Below are 10,000 nucleotides of genomic sequence, written 5' to 3'. Positions count from 1 at the left end.
TCTTTCATTAAAGGTTGTGTTCTGAAGCAGTCTTTTCTTCAACAGCGCTGTTCTCCGGGGAGAAGGTCTGCCGGCATCTCTAGAAATCTCCCCCCGCTCCTGACCGCCTCCCCCCCCGCCCCCCGCTGCCGGTTTGCGCGGAGCCCCCCCTTCCCGCCGTTGCCTCTTGCCGCTACCCCCGCCCCCCCCCCGCTGCCGGTTTGCGCGGAGCCCCCCCTTCCCGCCGTTGCCTCTTGCCGCTACCCCCCGCCCCCCCCCCGCTGCCGGTTTGCGCGGAGCCCCCCCTTCCCGCCGTTGCCTCTTGCCGCTACCCCCCGCCCCCCCCCGCTGCCGGTTTGCGCGGAGCCCCCCCTTCCCGCCGTTGCCTCTTGCCGCTACCCCCGCCCCCCCCCCGCTGCCGGTTTGCGCGGAAGCCCCCCCTTCCCGCCGTTGCCTCTTGCCGCTACCCCCGCCCCCCCCCCGCTGCCGGTTTGCGCGGAAGCCCCCCCTTCCCGCCGTTGCCTCTTGCCGCTACCCCCCGCCCCCCCCCCGCTGCCGGTTTGCGCGGAGCCCCCCCTTCCCGCCGTTGCCTCTTGCCGCTACCCCCGCCCCCCCCCCGCTGCCGGTTTGCGCGGAGCCCCCCCGCCTGCCGTTGCCTCTTGCCGCGGCCACCACCGCCCCCCCCACACCCCCCGGCCCCCGTTACCGGTTTGCGCGGAGCCCCCCCTCCCGACGTTGCCTCTTGCCGCTGCTGCCACCCCCAGCTCCCCACACCCCCCGGCTCCCGTTAGCGGTTTGCGCGGAGCCCCCCCTTCCCGCCGTTGCCTCTTGCCGCTACCCCCGCCCCCCCCCCCCCGCTGCCGGTTTGCGCGGAGCCCCCCCGCCTGCCGTTGCCTCTTGCCGCGGCCACCACCGCCCCCCCCACACCCCCCGGCCCCCGTTACCGGTTTGCGCGGAGCCCCCCCTCCCGACGTTGCCTCTTGCCGCTGCTGCCACCCCCAGCTCCCCACACCCCCCGGCTCCCGTTACCGCTTTGCACGGAGCCCCCCCCGCCCGCCGTTATCTCTTGCCGCTGCCGCGACCCATCTCCCCCCCCCCCCGCCGCCGCTAACTGCCCCCCGAAGCCGCTAGCAGCTGGGCACCCCCCGCCAAAGCCGCCGCGGCTTCCCCTTCCCACATTGTCCCCTGGAGGGGGGATCGCGACGCGGGCTGCCGCTTCCCTCCCGGCCTGCCCGGCTGCTCTCTAACCCCTGCGACCGAGGCGGCGCTGTTAGGGCGGCCGTGCCGGTGCCCCTTGCCGCAGCTAGCCTCTCGCCGCTGCCCCTCCCGTCCGTCGTCCCCCGTCCCCAAAAACTTGCTGCTCTCCACGCTGGAGCCTGCACGGGGGAGGTTGCGCTCCGCTCCTCCGGCCCTAAAGCCGCCCTCGCCCGCCCCCCGGCTTGCCGCTTGGCTGGGCTGCCCGCCCGCCCGCTAATCCCCCCAACGCCCCCACCCCAAAAACACCCCAGCCCTACCGCATGCCGCTCCCCCTCTCCCCGCTCTCGCTGACCGCTGCCACCCCCCCCCACCCCTCCCCCCCGAAACAAACCCCCCAGCCCTACCGCATGCCGCTCCCCCTCTCTCCCTAGCCTGCCCCCCCCGCCGTCGCTTGCTGCTGCTGCTGCCGCCGCCGCCGCCGCCGCCGCCGCCGGCGGCGGGACCCGCCTCGGTCTGGTGGCGCGCGCTCGGAGATCCCCGGCTACCCGTCCGTCCGTCCCTCCCTCCCGCCCCGCCCCGGGGGAGGGCCCGGGGCAGCGCGGGCAGGCGGGGAGCAAAAAAAGGCGCGGGCGCCAAAAAACGTCGGGGTCCCGGGGTGGCGGAGGGGGGCGGCGGCGGGGGGCGGCGGCGGGTACACGGCGCCGGGTCCAGGGCGCCGGGTCCAGCCCGTCCCGGGGCGGGGACAGGTGGTGTCGTCCGTCCCCGCCCCCGTAACCTGCTCTGAAGCATCCGCTTCCCGCCGCGGTTCGCCCTCCACCCCCCCGCCGCACACGCAGCTGCCGCTTCCCGCCGCCTCTGCCCCCCGCCCCGGGATCAACCACCCGCCGGGTCCAGCCGGTCCCGGTCCCGGGAACCTGCTCCCGGGGCCAGCCGGAGCCACGCCCCCTCCTCTGACGCTTCCAGCTGCCGCCTCCCCTCCCACCCCCCAAACTCACACTGGCCCTCGCCGGCCCGCCCACCCGCCTACCTGCTTGCCCGCCGCCGCTGGGTGGCGTGCCGGACACTCTCGCACACAGGTACACAGACAGGGACACAGGGACACAGGCACTCAGGCACACAGGGACACAGGGACACAGGGACACAAGGACACAGGGACACAGGCACTCAGGCACTCAGGCACTCAGGGACACAGGGACACAGGGACACAGGCACTCAGGCACTCAGGCACTCAGGGACACAGGGACACAGGGACACAGGCACTCAGGCACTCAGGGACACAGGGACACAGGGACACAGGGACACAGGCACTCAGGCACACAGGGACACAGGTGGCGGGCCGGAGGCCGCTCTCCACTGTGTGGCAGGGGTCCAAGAGCCACCCCAGCCCAACCCAGAGGGTCTTTTGCACCTCTCTAGAGGCCACCCAGAGACCCCAGGCCGCAGCAGAAGCCTCTCCCGCACGCTCTGCAGGCTTCTCAGCCACCCCAGGCCGCAGCAGAAGCCTCTCCCGCACGCTCTGCAGGCTTCTCAGCCACCCCAGGCCGCACCAGAAGCCTCCCCCGCACGCTCTGCAGGCTTCCGACCCACCCCAGGCCGCACCAGAAGCCTCCCCCGCAAGCTCTGCAGGCTTCCGACCCACCCCAGGCCGCAGCAGAAGCCTCTCCCGCACGCTCTGCAGGCTTCTCAGCCACCCCAGGCCGCAGCAGAAGCCTCTCCCGCACGCTCTGCAGGCTTCTCAGCCACCCCAGGCCGCACCAGAAGCCTCTCCCGCACGCTCTGCAGGCTTCTCAGCCACCCCAGGCCGCACCAGAAGCCTCCCCCGCACGCTCTGCAGGCTTCTCAGCCACCCCAGGCCGCACCAGAAGCCTCTCCCGCACGCTCTTCAGGCTTCTCAGCCACCCCAGGCCGCACCAGAAGCCTCCCCCGCACGCTCTGCAGGCTTCTCAGCCACCCCAGGCCGCACCAGAAGCCTCTCCCGCACGCTCTGCAGGCTTCTCAGCCACCCCAGGCCGCACCAGAAGCCTCTCCCGCACGCTCTTCAGGCTTCTCAGCCACCCCAGGCCGCACCAGAAGCCTCCCCCGCACGCTCTGCAGGCTTCCCACCCACCCCAGGCCGCAGCAGAAGCCTCTCCCGCACGCCCTGCAGGCTTCTCAGCCACCCCAGGCCGCAGCAGAAGCCTCTCCCGCACGCTCTGCAGGCTTCTCAGCCACCCCAGGCCGCAGCAGAAGCCTCTCCCGCACGCTCTGCAGGCTTCTCAGCCACCCCAGGCCGCAGCAGAAGCCTCTCCCGCACGCTCTGCAGGCTTCTCAGCCACCCCAGGCCGCACCAGAAGCCTCTCCCGCACGCTCTGCAGGCTTCTCAGCCACCCCAGGCCGCAGCAGAAGCCTCTCCCGCACGCTCTGCAGGCTTCTCAGCCACCCCAGGCCGCAGCAGAAGCCTCCCCCGCACGCTCTGCAGGCTTCTCAGCCACCCCAGGCCCCAACAGAAGCCTCTCCCGCACGCTCTGCAGGCTTCCGACCCACCCCAGGCCGCACCAGAAGCCTCCCCCGCACGCTCTGTAGGCTTCTGACCCACCCCAGGCCCCAACAGAAGCCTCCCCCGCACGCTCTGCAGGCTTCTCAGCCACCCCAGGCCGCAGCAGAAGCCTCTCCCGCACGCTCTGCAGGCTTCTCAGCCACCCCAGGCCGCACCAGAAGCCTCTCCCGCACGCTCTGCAGGCTTCTCAGCCACCCCAGGCCGCACCAGAAGCCTCTCCCGCACGCTCTGCAGGCTTCCGACCCACCCCAGGCCGCACCAGAAGCCTCCCCCGCACGCTCTGCAGGCTTCTCCGCCACCCCAGGCCGCACCAGAGGATCTTTTGCACCTCTCTGGACGCCAGCCAGAGACTCCAGGCCGCACCAGAGGCCCCCCCCCCAACCATTTACAGGCTGCAGTGCCAGCCTAGGCCCCGCTGGCAGCCTCCCTTGTCTGCTTTGGAAGGCCTCCCATCCACTCCAGACCTGCCTGGAGGCCTCCCTCGACTGCTCCCGGGGCCCTCGAAGCCACCCTAGGCCTTTCTGGAGGACCTGCTCGACCGCTCGGGCGGCTTCTGACGCACCCTCGGCCATCCGGCGCCCAGCAGCTCCCAGGGCCAGGCACCGGCCTCCCCCTCCGGCCGCCCCTGGGGCCGGGGGTGGCTCGGACTCGGCGCCCCCAACGTGTCGTCCCGTCCCCCCCCGCCCCGCACCGCCGAACATTCGCTGCAGCCGAGGGCTTGCCGCTCGACGCCTACCCCACCCGCCCAGCCCCCCGCTGCGGCCCGGCGCTGCCCCGGCCGCTGCGCCCCGCCTCTCATCGCTCCCCCCACCCGGCAACCGGCCGCCGGGCACGGCAAGTCCCAGGGCAGGGAACAGGTGCTGCCGGGACCCCCGTGCTGGCTGCCGGCTTCCCGGGGCTGCCCCGGGCACGGACAGGTCGCCCCCCCGCCCCGGCGAATGTTCACCGAACTGGCTGCCGGCTGCCTTCGAGCACCCCCCGCCCCCCGCCACTATCGTCCCCCCCGCCCCCCCTCCGCCTCCGCTGCCGCTTCTCCCCGCACCGCCTCCACTGCCTCCCCCCGCCGCCGGCGAACGAGTCGCCGGATCCGTAGGGTGCCGGGAGCCCGAACGGCGAGCGGCTCCGGCTGCTGCCGGGACCGCGGGGATTCGAGCCGCTCCGGCCGCGGCCGGGACCCCGTGCCGGAAGCCGGCATCCCGGGACGGCCCCGGGACGGCCCCGGTCGCCGGCCGGGTGACGTTCAGCGAAGCGGCTGCCGCCAGTCTTTGGGCCTCCCCCGTGCCGGGGCCGCGGGGCTTCGAGCCGGTCCGGCCGCGGCCGGGATCCGGGGCCGGACGATGGCTTCCCGGGCCGGTCCCGGTCGCCTCCCGGGTGACGTTCACCGAAGCGGCTGACGGCTGTCTTCGAGCCCCCCCCCCCCCCCCCGCCTCCGCGGCCGCTTCTGCCCGCACCCCCTCCACTGCCTCCCCCCGCCGCCGGCGAACGAGTCGCCGGATCCGTAGGGTGCCGGGAGCCCGAACGGCGAGCGGCTCCGGCTGCTGCCGGGACCGCGGGGATTCGAGCCGCTCCGGCCGCGGCCGGGACCCCGTGCCGGAAGCCGGCATCCCGGGACGGCCCCGGGACGGCCCCGGTCGCCGGCCGGGTGACGTTCAGCGAAGCGGCTGCCGCCAGTCTTTGGGCCTCCCCCGTGCCGGGGCCGCGGGGATTCGAGCCGGTCCGGCCGCGGCCGGGATCCCGGGCCGGACGATGGCTTCCCGGGCCGGTCCCGGTCGCCTCCCGGGTGACGTTCACCGAAGCGGCTGCCGGCTGTCTTCGAGCCCCCCCCCCCCCTCCGCCTCCGCTGCCGCTTCTCCCCGCACCCCCTCCACTGCCTCCCCCCGCCGCCGGCGAACGAGTCGCCGGATCTGTAGGGTGCCGGGAGCCCGAACGGCGAGCGGCTCCGGCTGCTGCCGGGACCGCGGGGATTCGAGCCGCTCCGGCCGCGGCCGGGACCCCGTGCCGGAAGCCGGCATCCCCGGACAGCCCCGGGACGGCCCCGGTCGCCGGCCGGGTGACGTTCACCGAAGCGGCTGCCGGCTGTCTTCGAGCCCCCCCCCCCTCCGCCTCCGCTGCCGCTTCTGCCCGCACCCCCTCCACTGCCTCCCCCCGCCGCCGGCGAACGAGTCGCCGGATCCGTAGGGTGCCGGGAGCCCGAACGGCGAGCGGCTCCGGCTGCTGCCGGGACCGCGGGGATTCGAGCCGCTCCGGCCGCGGCCGGGACCCCGTGCCGGATGCCGGCATCCCGGGACGGCCCCGGGACGGCCCCGGTCGCCGGCCGGGTGACGTTCACCGAAGCGGCTGCCGCCAGTCTTTGGGCCTCCCCCGTGCCGGGGCCGCGGGGCTTCGAGTCGGTCCGGCCGCGGCTGGGACCCCGTGCCTGTCGCAGGCTTCCCGGGACGGCCCCGGAACGGCCGCGGTCGCCGGCCGGGTGACGTTCACCGAGGCGACTGCCGGCTGTCTTCGAGCCCCCCCCCCCCCTGCCGGAGCCGCGGGGATACGAGCCGGTCCGGCCGCGGCCGGGACCCCGTGCCGGAAGCCGGCATCCCGGGACGGCCCCGGGACGGCCCCGATCGCCTCCTGGGTGACGTTCACCGAAGCGGCTGCCGGCTGTCTTCGAGCCCCCCCCCCCCTCCGCCTCCGCTGCCGCTTCTCCCCGCACCGCCTCCACTGCCTCCCCCCGCTGCCGGCGAACGAGTCGGCGGATCCATACCGTCCCGAGAGCCCGAGGCGGCGGCACCCAGTGCGGGTCCGGCCGAGGCCGGGACCCCGTGCCTGTCGCAGGCTTCCCGGGACGGCCCCGGAACGGCCGCGGTCGCCGGCCGGGTGACGTTCACCGAAGCGGCTGCCGCCAGTCTTTGGGCCTCCCCCGTGCCGGGGCCGCGGGGATTCGAGCCGGTCCGGCCGCGGCCGGGATCCGGGGCCGGACGATGGCTTCCCGGGCCGGTCCCGGTCGCCTCCCGGGTGACGTTCACCGAAGCGGCTGACGGCTGTCTCCGAGCACCCCCCCCCCCCTCCGCCTCCGCTGCCGCTTCTGCCCGCACCTCCTTCACTGCCTCCCCCCCCCGCCCGCGAACGAGTCGCCGGATCCGTAGGGTGCCGGGAGCCCGAACGGCGAGCGGCTCCGGCTGCTGCCGGGACCGCGGGGATTCGAGCCGCTCCGGCCGCGGCCGGGACCCCGTGCCGGAAGCCGGCATCCCGGGACGGCCCCGGGACGGCCCCGATCGCCTCCTGGGTGACGTTCACCGAAGCGGCTGCCGGCTGTCTTCGAGCCCCCCCCGCCTCCGCCTCCGCTGCCGCTTCTGCCCGCACCCCCTCCACTGCCTCCCCCCGCCGCCGGCGAACGAGTCGCCGGATCCGTAGGGTGCCGGGAGCCCGAACGGCGAGCGGCTCCGGCTGCTGCCGGGACCGCGGGGCTTCGAGCCGGTCCGGCCGCGGCCGGGACCCCCGTGCCGGAAGCCGGCATCCCCGGACGGCCCCGGGACGGCCCCGATCGCCTCCTGGGTGACGTTCACCGAAGCGGCTGCCGGCTGTCTTCGAGCCCCCCCCGCCTCCGCCTCCGCTGCCGCTTCTGCCCGCACCCCCTCCACTGCCTCCCCCCGCCGCCGGCGAACGAGTCGCCGGATCCGTAGGGTGCCGGGAGCCCGAACGGCGAGCGGCTCCGGCTGCTGCCGGGACCGCGGGGCTTCGAGCCGGTCCGGCCGCGGCCGGGACCCCGTGCCGGAAGCCGGCATCCCCGGACGGCCCCGGGACGGCCCCGATCGCCTCCTGGGTGACGTTCACCGAAGCGGCTGCCGGCTGTCTTCGAGCCCCCCCCCCTCCGCCTCCGCTGCCGCTTCTGCCCGCACCCCCTCCACTGCCTCCCCCCGCCGCCGGCGAACGAGTCGCCGGATCCGTAGGGTGCCGGGAGCCCGAACGGCGAGCGGCTCCGGCTGCTGCCGGGACCGCGGGGCTTCGAGCCGCTCCGGCCGCGGCCGGGACCCCGTGCCGGAAGCCGGCATCCCGGGACGGCCCCGGGACGGCCCCGGTCGCCGGCCGGGTGACGTTCACCGAAGCGGCTGCCGGCTGTCTTCGAGCCCCCCCCCCCTCCGCCTCCGCTGCCGCTTCTGCCCGCACCCCCTCCACTGCCTCCCCCCGCCGCCGGCGAACGAGTCGGCGGATCCGTAGGGTGCCGGGAGCCCGAACGGCGAGCGGCTCCGGCTGCTGCCGGGACCGCGGGGATTCGAGCCGCTCCGGCCGCGGCCGGGACCCCGTGCCGGAAGCCGGCATCCCGGGACGGCCCCGGGACGGCCCCGGTCGCCGGCCGGGTGACGTTCAGCGAAGCGGCTGCCGCCAGTCTTTGGGCCTCCCCCGTGCCGGGGCCGCGGGGCTTCGAGTCGGTCCGGCCGCGGCTGGGACCCCGTGCCTGTCGCAGGCTTCCCGGGACGGCCCCGGAACGGCCGCGGTCGCCGGCCGGGTGACGTTCACCGAGGCGACTGCCGGCTGTCTTCGAGCCCCCCCCCCCCCCTACCGGAGCCGCGGGGATACGAGCCGGTCCGGCCGCGGCCGGGACCCCGTGCCGGAAGCCGGCATCCCGGGACGGCCCCGAGACGGCCCCGATCGCCTCCTGGGTGACGTTCACCGAAGCGGCTGCCGGCTGTCTTCGAGCCCCCCCCCCCTCCGCCTCCGCTGCCGCTTCTCCCCGCACCCCCTCCACTGCCTCCCCCCGCCGCCCGCGAACGAGTCGCCGGATCTGTAGGGGGCCGGGAGCCCGAGGCGGCGAGCGGCTCCGGCTGCTGCCGGGACCGCGAGGCTTCGAGCCGGTCCGGCCGCGGCCGGGATCTCGTGCCGAACGTCGTCTTCCCGGGACGGTCCCGGGAGGGCCCCAGTCTCCTCCCGGGTGACGTTCACCGAAGCGGCTGCCGGCTGTCTTCGAGCCCCCACCCCTGCCGTGGCCGCGGGGATTCGCCCCGGTCCGGCAGCTGACGGTTCCCTGTGCCGGACGCCGGCTTCCCGGGACAGCCCCGGGACACCCCCGGTCGCCTCCCGGGTGACGTTCACCGAAGCTGCTGCCGCCTGTCTTTGTCCCCCCCCCCCCGTGCTCTCCCTCAGCCGGGAGGTAGACGTGCTCTCCCTCGGCGAGTAGACGTGCTCTCCCTCGGCGAGTAGACGTGCTCTCCCTCGGCGAGTAGACGTGCTCTCCCTCGGCGAGTAGACGTGCTCTCCCTGGGCGAGTAGACGTGCTCTCCCTGGGCGAGTAGACGTGCTCTCCCTGGGCGAGTAGACGTGCTCTCCCTGGGCGAGTAGACGTGCTCTCCCTGGGCGAGTAGACGTGCTCTCCCTGGGCGAGTAGACGTGCTCTCCCTGGGCGAGTAGACGTGCTCTCCCTGGGCGAGTAGACGTGCTCTCCCTGGGCGAGTAGACGTGCTCTCCCTGGGCGAGTAGACGTGCTCTCCCTCGGCGAGTAGACGTGCTCTCCCTGGGCGAGTAGACGTGCTCTCCCTCGGCGAGTAGACGTGCTCTCCCTCGGCGAGTAGACGTGCTCTCCCTGGGCGAGTAGACGTGCTCTCCCTCGGCGAGTAGACGTGCTCTCCCTGGGCGAGTAGACGTGCTCTCCCTCGGCGAGTAGACGTGCTCTCCCTCGGCGAGTAGACGTGCTCTCCGCGGAGCTCGCGCTTGTCGCCAAGGGGTCGCTGTTGCGCTCTGCCTCCGCCTACGTCATCGTACAAGCCGGCGTGATTTCTGCGACCTGCCGCTGGGCGGAGGTCGGCTGGTTGTGCGCTCGCGGAGCTGACGGCCCTCCAGTTCCGTATATGAGGGAACGAATGACGCCGAGCACTCCCAGGGCAGCGCTGCCGAGCGGCTGCTCCAAGCCACCCGCCAGGCGGCTGGGCAGGGGTCCGTCTGGCTTCTCGGTGGCTTTCCCCCGGGTCAGAGAGGGGACCCGCGGGGCCGAGCAAAGGCGCGGCGGTTTGGAGCGGCCGCTGGCGCACCCTCAGCGGTGTTGGATGGGTTTCGCTCGTCCGTGAGCCGGAGCCCAGCCCGGGCTCGGCAACGAAAGAGGGGAAAAGAAAAAAAGTTGACGAGTGGCTGGCGCCGGCCACTGCCGAAGTGTGGAACCCCCAAAGCGAAGTTTGCCCGGTGGGGCACGGGGGCAGAGAAAGCCGGGGAGACGTGGTGCCGGCGTCGGTCCCACCAAGAATGGAAAGCAAGCCCGTCCAGGCACGGCGAGAGAGAGCCCGGTAAGGGGCAGAGAGAGTTCCCAGCACTGGA

Source organism: Melanerpes formicivorus, unplaced genomic scaffold (genome assembly GCF_026170545.1).
Source record: "Melanerpes formicivorus ecotype bairdi unplaced genomic scaffold, bMelFor1.0.p_v2 SCAF_355, whole genome shotgun sequence".
Taxonomy (NCBI): domain Eukaryota; kingdom Metazoa; phylum Chordata; class Aves; order Piciformes; family Picidae; genus Melanerpes; species Melanerpes formicivorus.
The sequence above is the reverse complement of the archived record's forward strand: the minus strand, read 5'-3'. Positions refer to the sequence as shown.